The sequence below is a fragment of the Balaenoptera acutorostrata genome, chromosome 21 (genome assembly GCF_949987535.1).
Source record: "Balaenoptera acutorostrata chromosome 21, mBalAcu1.1, whole genome shotgun sequence".
Lineage (NCBI taxonomy): Eukaryota > Metazoa > Chordata > Mammalia > Artiodactyla > Balaenopteridae > Balaenoptera > Balaenoptera acutorostrata.
Genome location: NC_080084.1, coordinates 33,095,437 through 33,110,927, shown reverse-complemented (window position 1 = coordinate 33,110,927; position 15,491 = coordinate 33,095,437). Strand labels below are relative to the sequence as shown.

Below are 15,491 nucleotides of genomic sequence, written 5' to 3'. Positions count from 1 at the left end.
CGGCTCCGAGCGCCTGGCGGGGCGGCAGGGGGGCGATGAGAGCGGGAGAGAGCTGGTGGCCGGCGCCTCTGCGTGAGCTGCCACTTGCTGCAGTCTGTCCCGCCGCGTACAGTGGTCGGGGGTGAAAAGTGACAAGGACTGCTGGGAGGGAGTGCCAGGGTCGATGGAGGGGAGCCCCTGAAGTCAGGGATCTTCACGCACAGAGGAAGTGCACTTCTCTGCACAGCGTGTAGCCTGTTTTGTTTGTGCGAGTGGTTGCAACGCGGTGATAGCCTTTGCCAGGGACGTTATAGAACCGGCTGCAGGCACGGGAGGGGAGCTGCGCGCAAGAGCAGCGACGGAGCCAGGAAAAACGTTACAATCACCTTAGTTACTGATCCATAACGGATGGACTGAAGTGCTTTACCAATTTCCTGAATTTATTTACTAAAATAGGTTGGGGCTCTTGGTAAACAAGAGGAAATTAAATAAAGCAGACCTTCCGTCTCTCAGAACCCGGGGGGCTTTATCCCGAGGGTGTGTCATGTGTCGGTAGGGGTGGGTTTTCCAAGCCTCCGAGGGGATTCGGGGCTGCGGCCCCTTCAGTTCCACCACAGGCTTTGAAGGGGACCCCTCGTGGGGCAGGCGTGCAGGGCATTTTGCTGCAGTTACGCTGTGACAAGACAGTCGTGTTCACGGGGTTACCACGATCCCACTGTTTCAGACTTTTTATAGAGAGTTTAACTCAAATAGGACACTGAAAGCTCAGTTTTTCTTTTACAAGCCATCGTTTTCACATGTAAAGCTATTTATACAAACCCCAAAATCACCCTGGAATTTTGCTTGATGTGGACTCTATATATTCTGCAGGAGGTTTAGACAAATTGCATAAATACATTAATCATTGACTATTACAATGACATCACATCACAACGCTTACACAGCAGAGAACGTGACGGTTTAAAGCCATATGGGAACTTTAACAACAAGCCGATTCCCCTCATTCAAAACTTTGCCCCTGTCTTTCATTTCACCATAAACCTTCTGTTAGGACACCTTATCTTAATCTCAGAATAGATCTTGGCTCCGAATCTGTGTTTCTCATTAGCTCTCCTACCTTCAGAGAGGAAATGACCAAGTTATTACTCTGGTCCTGAGCTGAGATGAATGAAAGCCCTCGGCACTGCATTCAGTATAACAAGAGGGGTCGCTTCAAATCAAAGAACAGAAAACAAAAACGTATCAAAAAGACTCGCCCTGTAATATGAAACTCATCAGTCGTATCTATAAGCACTAGCCCTTCTGAGCAAATTCTCCAGAATTTTCTTTCTTTTCCTAAGAAGTTCCCTGCGGTGCTTTTAAAAATCTCCTAACATTCATAGATGTGCAAATAATATTGTTAAACTTAAAAAGTATGCAGCAACACAGGTTCGAATATTTGGAAGACAAACTGTATCCTCAACATCTGCTCACTCTGACTTCCCATTTCTCCCTGAGTTGCCATGCTCCCCATGGCATGGTTAATGCCAGGGCTGACGGCCACGGTGAGAGATGAAAGACGCGTCATTCGTAGTAAACATTCTAATCTGCCCGACTGGTAAGTTGTCTCGTAAAATAAACAGTCGAGGAACATAAAAGAATGTTTTGCCAAATCAAGACCGCTGAATTGTATTTGCTTAATGAAGCCCACATTAGGTATACCTGAAACTCCACATACAGAGCTCGTATTTCTTTCTTAGATAAATAACCCCCTTCTTTTCGATCTTTGAGACGCTGTTTAAAGAAGGAAAAGGACAAGGAATTCTACATGAGGTGACCAACATTTTTTCCTTTCCAGGTTCAATCAGTAAATATTTGAACAGTAGCACAATGGTATTTCTAAATTCTTTCTTTAGCCATCTAGCTAAATATCACCAAGAATGACTTCATGTTTATCTTTTCGCGGGCTCAGCACCTGTCCTGTGGGCCTCTTGGGTAACGTGCACCTGAGAAAGTCAGTTTGTGCTCTCACTTGGTTTACTGGCTTCTGGTTTGGGAATGAAAGCAAAAAAGCAAACATGAAACCCGCCTAAAGTGATTGAATGTAACCTCTCTGCTTGTTTTTTATTCCCGTGTTTTGTCACCTGTGATAATAAACACTGCTTTTCTCATAAAGGAGAAAATAATATATAATGGGATGATAGATAAGCCACCATGATCAACATCACCATCAAACCCCTATTGATAGATTATGACAGGAAGAAAAAGCACCATTCTGTGTTTTGCATATTTCCTTTTCTTTAGGGCTGCTTTTTATGATTCCATATTTCCTTTCTCTCCCTGATCAACACTAAAAATGAGAGGGAAAAAAAAAACACAAAACACTTTTAAGGTTTTAAGAAAACTTGTCAAGAAGGAAAATAAGACCGAGTTTCTGGTTAACCTCAGGGTAGATGAATAGCATTTCAACGTCTGAGCGGTTGGCATTCCGTCAGGAGCCTGGACTAAGAAAGCTGTTTCGCACATCATCAAAAGATGCCACTGTGCCCCTTTAATCTGCCAGGCAAAGGAAGTGTCAGAATTCTGAATGAGTGCAGAGGAACATGAATGGAGCAATACAGGGAAGGCTCACTTTCTGGTTAGCGGTTAAACAAGGACAAGATAAATAGTGATAGTTAGGACACCAAATACACCACAGTGACCTAAAAAACACTATATGTCACATTCCCTTGCTAATCCCGCAACTACTGTAAACCTCTGCCCCCGTGATAGTAAACACACTTTATAAAAACTGACAAATAACTTAGGAAAATGGATTGTATCTTGCTAGGAGACTAGATTTTTTTTTTTTCCCCGATCAGAAGAAACAGGGAAAGGAAATAAACAGTTATTTCACACTGATGAATACTTTAAAGTTATCAACAACTGCAAAGTCTATTGTGCTTTAAAACAGTGTTTTGAAAAATAAAGCTAATGCCTGTTAAGTTGATGTAAACATTTCCTCGTAATCCTACTTTTTTTTTTAACGACAGAAGCACAGGCTGGGAGCTGTAAACCTGAATTGAGATCCTTTTCTTTCTTTAAAATTAATAATACTATATCCTTTTAATCAAGTAGGAGAACTGTTCATCAGCTGATGTATAGGGAACAATCCAGTTTTGCTCCTAAAACCAAAACTGTTGTCAATGGGAAAAACTGACGGTGAGAAGCTCAGATGAACTCTGACCGTCAGCCCCTTCCCTACCCCTGCCAGGGACTGATTGTGTGTGTGTGTGTGTGTGTGTGTGTGTGTGTGTGTGTGTGTGTGTGTGTGTGATCATGTGTGGTGGCAAAACACTCCTTAGCTGTATATCCAAACAAACAAACAATAAACAAACAAACCAGAGCTTGGTTCAATAAAGGAAAGAAAAAACTTCCCACTGTATCCACAGCCAATGTTCTACTACAGTACTGGAATAAACCCACCATTCCTGTACTGCCTTGCTGTCTCCTGAATCATGAAACATGATTGTGTTTAGTGTTAGAAGCAAATTCTGTGCATTCAGATAGGCTGACTAAACCTCCTATTTAAGACTGCAAGAAAATGATTACTACTATTATTTAATTATCTATTAATATCATTATTGTAAGGAAGGAAGAGATGATTAAAGTTTCACTGTGGTAGGAGAAGTACACATATTTAAGGTTGGAAAATGCAAGTTTAATATACTGTTTACTATATACTATGTACGATGTATAGTACAATATGTGCGTACTACATATATTATATAAGATATGCATATACTATATGTAGTTTATATTTTATATATATATATATATATATATATATATATATATAGTATATATACAGTATTTGTTTTCCATGGTCAAGTGGCCTCTGCTTATTGAACGGGGCTGTGTGACATCCTGGATTAACTATGCAGGTATCACACTGTGGGGAGATGAAGACTTGCCTGCAGTCACGAAGTAGGAAATGGGCTTGTGCATACACCTTCCATCATATCTGACTTTCTGTTTAGACACTAGATAATCCATATAGTCTCCTTACTGTATTTTGAAAATTGGTTGATTTTAACCAATATGGTCCTCTATAGTTTACAAACAAGTTGTAATCCAGGAGTTTATCTGTAAGCCAGTTACTGTACTATATGGAACTTGAAGAGGATACTAATCTTATAAATGGTGATCAGATGCTCAAGCTGGCCCATTTTTTTTATGGATTAAAATAGTGCTTATTTTAATCCATACAATAACTGAAACTTTGTATATTTGTAATTCAAGAACAACAGTTCCAATCAACCCTACCACCATATGGATAACTTAACAATAAAATAAAAATATGAGCGTAATATAGGGGCCATGTAAAATTACAAAGTCAAACCTTTAAAACAGTAGAAAATAGGATGTAAATTCTCCTTCCTCTTAAACTTCAGCCCCTTTCTTCAAGATGAACACTTAGAGATGTATACTAGCCCTTTACTGTGACAAATTTAATATCAAAATGAACGAATTTCCTTCTTCTTAAAACCTGTACAGTGGTATTATACAGTGATCAGAATCCTTTTTTCTTTTTCTTTTTTTTTTTTTTTTTGGCTCACAAGTGACATGAAAAGAGGTTGAAAGAAAGATTTTATTTAGGGGAAAAGAGCAAAATTTGGAAGACTAAGGAAAAGGAGAATATGGATTAAAGGGGTGTGTGTATGTATTAGAGAGAAAAGGAGACATGGGGGGAAGGAGAAAAAGGAGAGACTACCTGTGATGGAATCTATCACCTATCAACACAGGAAAGGGGGCAGTAAATGGGATGGCTATTTTGACAAAAAGGAGGTGGCTTATATTGTTCCATATTCTGGACACCAAATGGTACCAGGGCCTGGACAGCTTTGGATTTCCTGGGTTGAGATCAAGAGGGTATACGCAATGAATCATGAACATGTACAGATTGTTTCCAGATCAGATGCTCATAGTTTGCAGAGCATCTATATTACTTGCTGATAATGACAAATCATCAAACTATTCTCTCTGTTATAATAACTATACACATATATACTTATAATAATTATATATGTATACATACTTACTGTAAATGTATACAAAAAGTATATATTATATAACATTATACACATCTATACCTATAAAATATAATTCATATGAGTCATATATATATATGTCATATATATATATATATATATATATACACTAAATACTGTGGATTGTGTAGTACTGTAGCATGTATTTATTGAAAAAAATCTGAGTATAAGAGGACCCGTGCAGTTCAAACTCGTTGTTTAAGGGTCCACTGTGTATGTGTATGTGTGTGTGTGTGTATATATATATATTTTTTTCTCTTTTCACTACATCCTTCTTTGACTTGAAGGAACCTGATAATATTTTTCTTCTAAATTTTTCTAGAACTTTTCTGATAAAAAGAGAGCCACTCAACTTTCCAGTGACACTTTTATCACTAAAGCAATAGTAGTAATTGGGGGATGGCAATCAAGTGGTACTGAATAATTTTAAAGCACTTTCCATGCCTTACCTCATTCAGTCCCAGCAACCCCTCTAGAGCACAGACATGGTGGATATAACCCCACCTATTTTAAAACCACTCATGAACACGGGTCAGGGAACATCAGAGTGCTCTGCAGTGTAGGAGTCTTGCATGCGTTACCCAGAGAGGAAAAACAAACACAGAAAAGCACGCACATCCCTCCTCTGACAAAAAGCAGACTTTTCCACGGGGCTGGAAAGACCGCAGAAAATCACTGGGAGAAGTGTGAGTGAATATGAATATCGTGTTATTTCTTAGTTCATTAACATAAATGAGTGAACACTGCTCTACCCTTCCCACTGCTTTTGGGGTGTTTCCAGTTCAGGGCAGGCGTCACTGAAGTTCATTTATTTGTTCAACAAATATTTACTGAAGGCCCATGTGTGCCCAGGCAGTGCTCTAGGTGCTTGGGGCGAAGACAAAGACTAGGGTCTGCCCTGGTGGGGATATGTGGCATTACACCACCACATCCTGTTGGAACGTGTGAGTCAGAAGGTGATAAGCGCCCCACAGAACATCGGGTGAAACGAGACAGACGAGCGGGTGCAGGAGATGGGGAGTGTTGGAGGGTGAGGGTAGAGGGGAGCAGTGCCAGACAGTGTGGTCACTCCACTGAAACCTCTTTTACAAAAGGACAATCAATTGAAACTACTTCAGAATGGTCATTTTTCCTGATCACCAAAGTCATCAGTAATAGGTGGCTATTGCAGGAAATAACACATACACAGAACATGCATTAAAAATATTATGTATAATTCTAGCATTCTGAAATAAGTACCTTACTACTCAGTACATAAATACGCCTATACAGGGATGACTATTTTAAAAACACGCTGTATATGCTATAACATTATATACACCTATACCTATCTGATAACTTTTATCTATTTTAATAACAATAAAAAAAGAAGTGGGTCTGAGAGGTTAAGTAACTTGGTTGACATCCCAAGTCAGTAACAGAGGCAATTGCCACCACCTGTGAGTCCTGTCTGAGGACAAGCACAGGTGTTCTGGGGCCCAACCAGCTTGTGGACAACCTGGTCATCAGGTAACATTCGCAATCCTTCCTATGTGGGGTTGGTGCCAAAGCTGCTAAGAAAAAAAAAAAAAAAAAGCAATCGGGAATATCCTGTGTGTAAAGTAATCACATGAAATTCCACTCTGTAGTTCAGAAGAGTAAAGGCAAACTGTATCATAACCAAGAGAAAGTGTACAAATTCTTACAAACAGTACATGCAGTAACAACCCTTCTCTGGAAGTCGACTGAGGGCGACAGCCTGAATTTCCCAGTACCACCTGAAAGTCCAGGCAAATAAAATTCAGTCCCAGGAAAGTAACGTGTGACCTGCCCTATCCTCTCTTTGATTTTGAAAAACAACTAGGGTGTATCTCTCATTTAGCATTCTACAAGTAGATATAAACAAAAATACCTTGACGTCATGCTGTTAATGTTTAAAATGAGAAAGTAATGTCAAGGTCAACAATTTGATGTAATCTTTTGATTACAGTAAAAAAAAAAAATTCATGGGTACTGTTTTAGAATAGAACTTCCAACATTTATCAGGATTAAAATGACTGTTTTACATACGGTTTGAAAATAAAGGGATGAGCTCTCCTCAGCCACCTGAACTGAAAGTCAGGTGTGCTAGCTGTCTTTAAATTAATATTTTAATTAGATATTTGCCCATGAAATCACCTTTCTTTCTTATCCTAATCTTGGCATGCACCGCTGACTAAAGATGTGAAAAGCACTAGAAATCTCTGAGAAGTGGGCCTGGTCCTTTTACCATCACCACCCTTTCAACCAGCTAAAACCATTATCCTGGCAATTCAACTAGAACCTAATGAAAACCTCTGTAGGACCCACCTCGGGGGGTGCCTGGCCGGTAATTACTTTCCTCCAAAATCAGCCTCATTCCTTCCTTTGAGCACCCTTTTACCCGGCTGAGAATTACTTTCAGAATCTTTCTATCAACCTGACAACTTAACACTACCAAGTAAGTATTCACTTCCAATGTTTTACTTAAAAAACTAGCAATCAAGCAAACTAAGTGTATACACTAAGAAGATAACCTGTCATTTAAAAAATATGTGACTTTATATTTTTTCATGGACAATTGTGATTTTTAAGGGAAGAGATATTCAGATACAGAGGTCTTGGGAAATACACTATTTTATTGTGTTGACACAGTTTCCTAGAGTTTCCCATTGTTTGTATGTGCTGAATATTCACAGTAGTTATTGGTCTTTTAGGTGAGAATATTAATCAAGTCTTAAAAGGAAGCAAGCGTTCAACCTCTCCATTTCTCGATTTTGTTACATTCTATCTAGACCATATTAACACTTTCTCACATATTAAGTCTTCTTGATGTGAGAGGGACTATTCCACCGGGGTGACTTAATCTACTGATTAACCTGGTGACAAAACCTGCCACCGACATCTCCCCATCTTAAGATAAGTACTCAGGACATACATATGAGCACCTTCATTGTGACAGTTCCAGCAAATTCCGGGGATGAAGGTTAAACCGAATTGTGGGTCAGCCTCTGTATGTCGCTAATTAACATTTAGGAATGGTCTGAGCATGCGACACATGGGAGATTTCCACTGTGGCCGCCAGAAGCACACCTTGGTGGTTGGGTTCAACAGCAAAGTTGTCTAATGTCATGAACCCTCAGGAAGCAGGCCACGCTCTTTGGTATAACCTGCTGAGTCATGTGGGACTTGATAAGGACAGTTTTCCTACACCAGGAGCTGCCCCCTTCCCTCTGTCTAAGGAGCCTTTGGGGCCCTCAAGACCACCACCCTGAAGGAAAAGGATAGAGGTGAAAAAAACTGAGACCATTCCAGGGGTTTCATTTCTGGCCCAAGGCAGCCCCAGGAAATGAGCCAAACTAGAGCAAAGGGAATGATGTGTTCCTGCTCTCCTGAGTTTGGAATAAAGGGGTTCTATACCAACAGAAGAGATCTCCTGGACACACTTGGTCAGATTCCAAGAAATCTAAATCTAAAAGAAACCGTGTTTACGCGTGAAGTCCATGCCATCACTGTTAACAAGCGTGCCTTTGGGCGGGCTTGTTATTTTCCTGCGTCTCTGTGTCTCCATGAAACAACTATATAGCCAGGGAGAGCTGGCTGCGTTAACTGGTGCAGTCTGAAGCTACGGAATGCAAGCTTTTCATTTCATTTGTTCCTCCTTATATGTAGCAAATGATAGTTTAAAAAAAAAGACTGAATTGTTTAGAGCAGTTTTAGGTTCACAGCCAAAGTGAGGGGAAGGTACAGAGATCTCCTACATGCTCCCTACTGCCCCCCACATATACAGCCTCCCCGTTATCAATGACCCCACCAGATGGTACCTTTGTTATAATCAACGAACACATCATCACCCAGGGTCCACGGTTGATAATTAGGGTTCACACTTGGTGGTGTACATTCGATGGGTCTGGACAAACGTATAATGACGTTGTATCCACTATTACAGAATCATGCGGAGTAGTTTCACTGCCCTAAAAATCCTCTGTGCTCTGCCTCTTCATCCCCACCTCCTCCAACCCCTGACAACCACGAATCTTTTTACTGTCTCCATAGTTTTGTCTCTTCCGGAATGTGATATAGTTGTAACCACACAGTATGTGGCCTTTTCAAATTGCCTTCTTTCACTTAGTAAATGACTTTTTTTCTTTTTAAGCATGATTAACTGTACATTTGTTCAGTGACCCCTTACCTTGATTATTCAACTAAGTTATTAACTAGCTAAACCCCTCACAGTGTACCTTCAGAAACGTAAGGTTTTCCTACCTACAGCAGGGACCTCAGGGGATTATTACGTGTTTCAAATAGGATGATGATTGCACAAGTGTGCTGGAAACTGTCAGAGGTCACAGTACTCGGGGACTATCATTATAATTAATTTCAATAACGATACCAGAAACATACTTATCAAGTTCTGTACTATTATCTCACATTAAAGATTGTAACTCCACTCAGTCTTATCAGGTTAAATGATCTGACTTCATGCCTCAGGGCACATCTTCACTCTGTAAGACAATGAACTTCCTTTCATCATGGAAAAGGACAGCTGTTAAGTGTGCTTGTAGAAGGTCCTGATTATAACAGGTAGTTGAGTACCTGAAACACGCAGCTCCAAAATCGCACGTGGCATCTTCTCCTAAACCACCCTACTTGTGCCCCATTGTGCTTGCAGGGAATGCCATGAGCCCATTAAAACAGTCAGACTTTATGCTTAAACTTATTATTATCACTTCCGCGTTCAGTAAGCTAAGAGCAATGTCACTCTTCTGTATGTTCTGTTTGTATAGAAGACGATGGCAGGAACTATATGCATATTGAACAGCGGGTGGTCTGGGGTTCACTAGTCAACCTGCACATCTTGGTAGAAAAGATTCAAAATTCCCAAGAGGTATCGTTTCCTCTGGGCTCCTGCAAGCACTTTCTCTGCCATTAGATTTGTAGAATCAATAAGGTATTATCAACTCTTGTTTACTTGCTGGATAATTATAAACATTAGTCTGAAGATAATTCAAGAATTCTTTTGAGTTTTATTAACTACTATCTAGTCCTTGGAATCTTGAAAAATTATTACATACAGATGTAGGTTAAAATTTCTCTAAGCAAAATGGTCTTCTTAATGGGAAATACTGGTACAAAAATGCTGCTGGAGAGAAGATATTTTGCTGAGTAACGTAAAATAATCAGATTCCGACCACAAGCCAATTATCTATGTTTAACATTTGGTTTTCGTGTATGAAATTCCTTATTATTTTTAGCTACTAAGAAATAGGTTCTTAAATTTCCTAAAAAAATAAAATAAAATAAACTTATTCAGTTTTAATTCAAGAAAGTATTAGTAACAGGAATTCCTGACCCGAACTGGTTTTAACTTAACTTCAACAGTGAAATGCTCTTAAAAGCAGTGATGGTTGGGATAATTATATTACAAATTAAAGAATCAACATTAATCAGAACACCACCCCCTCAAAAACAATTGTTCATTTTGTGATGTGTAATTAATTGTCCGTATTTTCCAATACGGTTCCCTTCTCGGTTATGACAAGCACAATAAATCTATATGTGCTTTCCCTCTAATTGGACGATGTTTACTATGCATCATTTATTTATTGCTACATGATTAGCCTGCCCTCTGCCACTTAGGTTTTACAGTTGTAGTCTGACAGTGTGCTACTTTTCCTTTCCCTTCTTCACCTGAAATACCACTACCATTAATATAAATGGTCTCTGGATGAGGGGAAAAAAAGGATAAAAATATCTGGTGAATAAACAACTCTCTCTACTTATTTGGGGCCCTTTCTCTATCCATTTCAATTTTAAGTGATTCAAAATCCTAAACCGGGAACACAGGTCAACCACAGCAGCTGTGGAGATAACCCAGCACCACGCCCTCACCTCTTCCCAAACAAGGGGGCGGGGGTTTCGACTCTACTTTGACGCCAGCATACTTTGCTGGTTTCTTTAAAAAGTCTACAGACTTCTTGCAAAAAGGATCCTGTTCATATGACAGCAGTCATGACAGTTCAAAACAGAGAAAGCCTCTTTCTCCCCTTTGTTGAGGTGTAGTCGTTACTGCGAAGTGACAGAGGCAGGATGCTGCCGGTTTTCAGCATAGCAGCTGGCATTTACCAGGTGCACGTGACCTGCTGACGTCAGCTCGTTTAATCTCGTGACAGCCTACTGAAGGTAGATACCCTGTTCTTCTTTTGAGGAAACTCAAGCTCAGAGTGGTATCAGATGGCAGAAAGTTAGCAATACTAGGATAATGTCTTTATTTCCGAGCTTCTTATAATAAGACATCTTTTTGCGTGGATCACTTCACGGGGGTCCCCTAACACCTGCCATTCTGATACTGTACACAACGGTCACGCCCTGAGTGTGTCCACCGCCAGGAGTAAGAACAAATATTGGAAGTTGCGAGAAGACCAATTTGGGTCGACGTTATTGTTTTCATTGACCCCGGGGAAGGCTGAAAAGTGTTGAGATGTTAAGTGACTTGCTAGCTTCCAGAGATGTGAGGCTGCAGAGCAGGGATTTAAACCCACGTCTGTCCTGTTTCCGAGCACTGTTCCCCCTCCTTCCAGCTCTGCTTTCTCACTCTCGGGATTGGAACCGAGGCTGATACGCAGAATAGTCAGTCCCGGATGATTTAAGCCTCCCTAGGAGGGCGACGCTGCATAAACGGCAGCTGCCGTCGCCCTTTGGCATCTCAGGACACAGCGAGATGGCAGCTGCTGAATCTGCAGACAGTGGCACACACATGCTCTGTTTTCAGACATGGGGAGGGATTCATGGATAAGCAAGTGAACAAGAAACTGAAATGTAACTCTTCCCAAGACAGCCCTGTCGGAGTAAGGGACGGTCAAAATAAGAAGCTTTGAAGAGCAGGAACTCGGTCCATTCACACATGCACCTCTGCTCCCCCAAACACTCGACTGGACCAGGTCAGCCCTTGCTTTTCATTCACTCAGACGCTGGCTTAGACATGCCTCAGACTCTGAGCTGGCTCTGTTTTATGGAATCCAGCACTTTCTCTTTTTTTTGAGGTATAACTTAGAATAAAATGAACAAATCCGAAGCGTGTACCTTGATGATAGACGTACACACCTGTGTAATGACCACCAGGGGGCTCCCTCCTGCCCCTCCCACCCTGCAGCCCCTCCTCTCAAGGCTGGCCTCTATGCTGCCCTCTGCCACTACAGGTTAATTTTGCTACCTTTTGTACTTCACGTAATTGGAATACAGTATGTATTCTCTTTGAGTCTGTCCTAAAAATTATTATTACTGTGATTCATCCATGTTGTTGTGTGTATTAAAATTTGCCCTTTTCCATTACTGTGTAGTGTTTCACTGTAGGAGCATGACACAATTTATGTGCCCGCCGTACTATTGTAGATGGATACTTGTGTTCTTTTATGGAAGTTGACACTTCTTAACTGGACAAACCCAAGTATTGTGTATTGTCTTTCTTGTATCTTTGGAACCTGTACAGTTGGACTGACTTAAAGCTTCCTTGAATGATTTCCAAGACTAATCTACCTTCTAATGAAACCTGCTCTTCAGAAAATATTCCATACGTTGCAGAGTGGTCTTGGTGTTTATTCCTGAGGTGCTCAGAAAGGACTTCTGAGGAGTATTTTAAGTACTGGTCAAACATAATTCCGTTAAGGTTACAATGGGAGGCTAACAAAGAGATAATTCAATAGTACAGCAGACACCTGAGGAAAGAAGGAGCTGTATAAACATTCAATGGAAAAGAAAGCCTGGACGTAAAATACAGGCCTGACCAGTACGACCTGCCATTCCCTCTGGCCTTACCTTCGCCTCTCCCCTGACGACACCTTCTTTTCCAGCATCAGAGAGAGACGGTTCTAAACAAAACCATTTTCCAGACTGGCGCTTGCTTTTGGGAGCACCCGGATTTTTCCTTTTTCAAATCTTTCTAAATGGTATTACACTTGAATGCATACGACTTACGGTCATCGTTATGAAAACCCCTTAGGTGTACTTTCTGCATCATGGGGCATGTCAGCCCCTCTCTCCATGTGGGCGGCCTCATCTTGCTTCCTGAGCAGTTATGGGGACCACCGAGACCACAGCAACGGGGCCATGAAGAACCGAGAGATGCTTCCCTGAGGTCGGCCGGAAGAGAGCTAGTGGCCCCCAGGGAGAAGGATTAAGATGAGGGTTCATACCCCAGTTCTGAGTTTACCACTGTCATTTTCAGGAGATTTCCCAGGCTAGCATGGACTTTCCCCCTCAAAGCCAATCACACTCCAGCAGACCAGACCAATGGTTTAGGGGTTCAGGAACGATTAAGAGAGGTCTACACATACCACCTGAAAGTGCTGGGATGCAGGATAGGCGTTTTGGGAAAAAACCTTCACTTAAGTTCTATCTTTGGCCTCCTTAAGCCAAAATGCTCCTAGAGTCACTCCAGGAGAGGGCCAAGATTCCAGTGGAACCAACTACTCATAATTTGAGTCCCAAAAAGCAGCCAAAACTCCAATGTAGGTCCTTCCGCCGAGGGGATTCAACAAAAACGCTAAGCCACAAAGTTTAAGCTGGCATGTGGACCACGTTAATTTGAAACCAGATTTCTATGACTGAGGGAAGCTTTCAAGAATTCACTACCACTGATAAAATTAAACTGGCCTGTAGGCGTCAAGACCAAATCACAGCAGTGACCACAGTGACTTTTGGTTAAAAATGGGGGTAAGATGACTCATATTTTGATTGAAACAAACAAATGAACCCTAACAATAGGAAAACTTCTGCCGCTGTTCCCTGCTTTCTGTGTGAGCCCTCGCCCCTCACTCCCACTTCCTATGTGAGCCCTCGCCCCTCATTCCCACCTCCTGTATGAGCCCTCACTCCCCAGCCGCACGTGCATGTGAGCTTGTTGTGCCCACTGATTACTCAGTGACATGTGGATCTTAAGTGACTTGTGTGAACGAGTGTCATGGGACCCTGAAAAAGACAAGGCGGTATGCTGCACTCTGATATACTACCCCTCAGAAAGCACTTGTTGATATAAATACACGACCCCCTAAAGATGAAGGAAAGTGAGTCAGCCATTCTCCGGTGGCTCAAAGTGATGCCGTGGCCCCTCCCCCCACTGACAGAGAAATCTCTCTTAAAATGATTATTTTTTTTTTCCCCTTCAAATTGCGAGTAAAAATTCAACATTGCAGAAGAAAAAGTCAATCCTGAATGACATGCTTTTTATAACTCATGGCAGCGGAGTGAAAGGGGATAGGAATTTTCCACTAGCTTCCATTGGAATAGACGTGCATGCAAGGCAGCAGGGTGAGGGAGACGGGCCTGACCTACAGAACTGAAACTAATTATGGGAAAATGACTCAAGTCCCTCGTACTTTTACCACAAGCGTTTGAAGAATCACGCTGAACATTTGGTGCTCAAGTAAGCTGGGCTTCTCTGCGCACCATAAAACTAGCTCAACGTTGAACGAATGAGGGTGGCAAGCGTGCAAGCTGTAAATTACATGCAGAAATGGACCACGTCACTTTCGTGAGACCGGCACGCATTCGGTACTTCCACTACACCACCCAAAACACGTCGGCCTGAGGCTGCCACGCCGTCCACAGAACACACGCACCGTGTGCTCTAAGAAGCTTTCTCCCCCAGTGCACGGCGCTTACGAAAGTTGTTAGCCTGAAAGCAGACACCGGGCCAAGCAACAAGCTTGCGAGAAGCGTGGCTGTTTTTCTGAATGGTTTCTGAGGTTGGGAAACTGTTCAAGTACACGTCTTGATGAAGGTCTTATATGATTTAATAAGTCTTTTTGATTTACTGGTTTTCCGATAAATATTATCAAATCATAGGGCAATTAAAGGCAGTATCTGGATTGGGCTTACACCCTACCAAATGCAAGATTCCATACAGGATGCTCTAAAACTCAAGTAACCCCAAATACTTATGGACGCTGTTTGCCAGTTAGGCACTGCCCAGCTCCTCAAACTTCGGAATCGGGTCGGACACTGCCACCCCCATTTTCAGTTCCGTGCTGATTTTTGTAGCGCTCTTGCTTGTAACAACAGCAAACCACTAAAAACCCAGCTTTGCCCGGTGGTACCATCTAACAGTGTTGAAACTGAGCTACTTTGGGCTACTAATTCTTCCAGTAGCTGACAGACGTTAAATATTGAGGGATTTCCCTTGAATATTTGAACTGTCCCCAGTGTTCTTAGGAGTTTGCTGCAGGGACCTGGGGAGGCTTGGCACACAGCTTGGGAACTCTGATTCATTTGTCCCATTTGATTTTTCAGACGAACGTAGCACAGAATGCATTTATATACTCATTTTACCAATGAGAAATCTGAGGTTAAAAAAGTTGACCTGGTAGCTAGTATGCAGCTGAGCTAGGATTCACACCCAGGTGTGTCCAAGTCCCAAAACCTGCGCCATAATGATGGCCCTACAACAGC

The 15,491-nt window shown here is 41.7% G+C and overlaps 2 protein-coding genes across 10 annotated transcripts in view; one reads left to right on the top strand and one right to left on the bottom strand.

Moving 5' to 3' along the window:
* The window catches only part of MCPH1 (microcephalin 1), a 273,679-nt gene that overhangs the window by 113,967 nt on the left and 144,221 nt on the right, over window positions 1-15,491 (bottom strand). The window lies entirely within an intron of this gene.
* The window catches only part of ANGPT2 (angiopoietin 2), a 55,298-nt gene that overhangs the window by 641 nt on the left and 39,166 nt on the right, over window positions 1-15,491 (top strand). The gene's annotated exons all lie outside the window — the stretch shown is intronic.